Raw genomic sequence first — 750 nt, 5'->3', positions numbered from 1 at the left:
TACTTTTCAAATTAATATGTAAAGTCAATATAAATCATAATTAAAATCCCACTGAAATTTTAGTGGGACTTGAAAGCCTGATTTTAAGTTTACATAGAAGAATAATTCTCAGTAACCAGGAATTTTTGTTTTTAAAAGAACAATGGACATGGGAGTGTTCTTCCTTTTAAGTAATTTATCAATATATACGCTAAAGTATTGGGTTGGCCAAAAGGTTCGTTCGTTTTTTTCCGTAAGATGGCTCTAGTAGCACTTAGTTGTTTTTAATTTCTTTTGAAACAATTTTGTTAGATTATATGTGACAGCTGTCATATCAGCATGCATTTAAAAAAAGACATCAAAATTGGTGAATTTTTGTATAGCCATTTTGATACTGAAGATGGAAGAAAAACAACATTTTTGGCCTATTATGCTTTATTATTTCAAGAAAGGTAAAAACACAACTGAAATACAAAAGAAGATTTGTGCAGCATATGGAGAAGGTGCTGTGACTGACTGAAACTGTCAAAAGTGAAGTTTCGTGCTGGAGATTTCTCACTGGAGAATGATCCACAGTCAGGTTGACCAGTTGAAGTTGATAGCAATCGAGACATTAATTGAGAAAAATCAACGTTATACCAGGCAGGAGATAGCCAACATACTCAAAATATCTAAATCAAGCGTTGAAAATCATTTGCACCAGCTTGGTTATGTTAATCACTTTGATGTTTGGGTCCACATAAGTTAAATGAAAAAAACCTTCTTGACCAT

Source organism: Balaenoptera ricei, chromosome 4 (genome assembly GCF_028023285.1).
Source record: "Balaenoptera ricei isolate mBalRic1 chromosome 4, mBalRic1.hap2, whole genome shotgun sequence".
Lineage (NCBI taxonomy): Eukaryota > Metazoa > Chordata > Mammalia > Artiodactyla > Balaenopteridae > Balaenoptera > Balaenoptera ricei.
The sequence above is the reverse complement of the archived record's forward strand: the minus strand, read 5'-3'. Positions refer to the sequence as shown.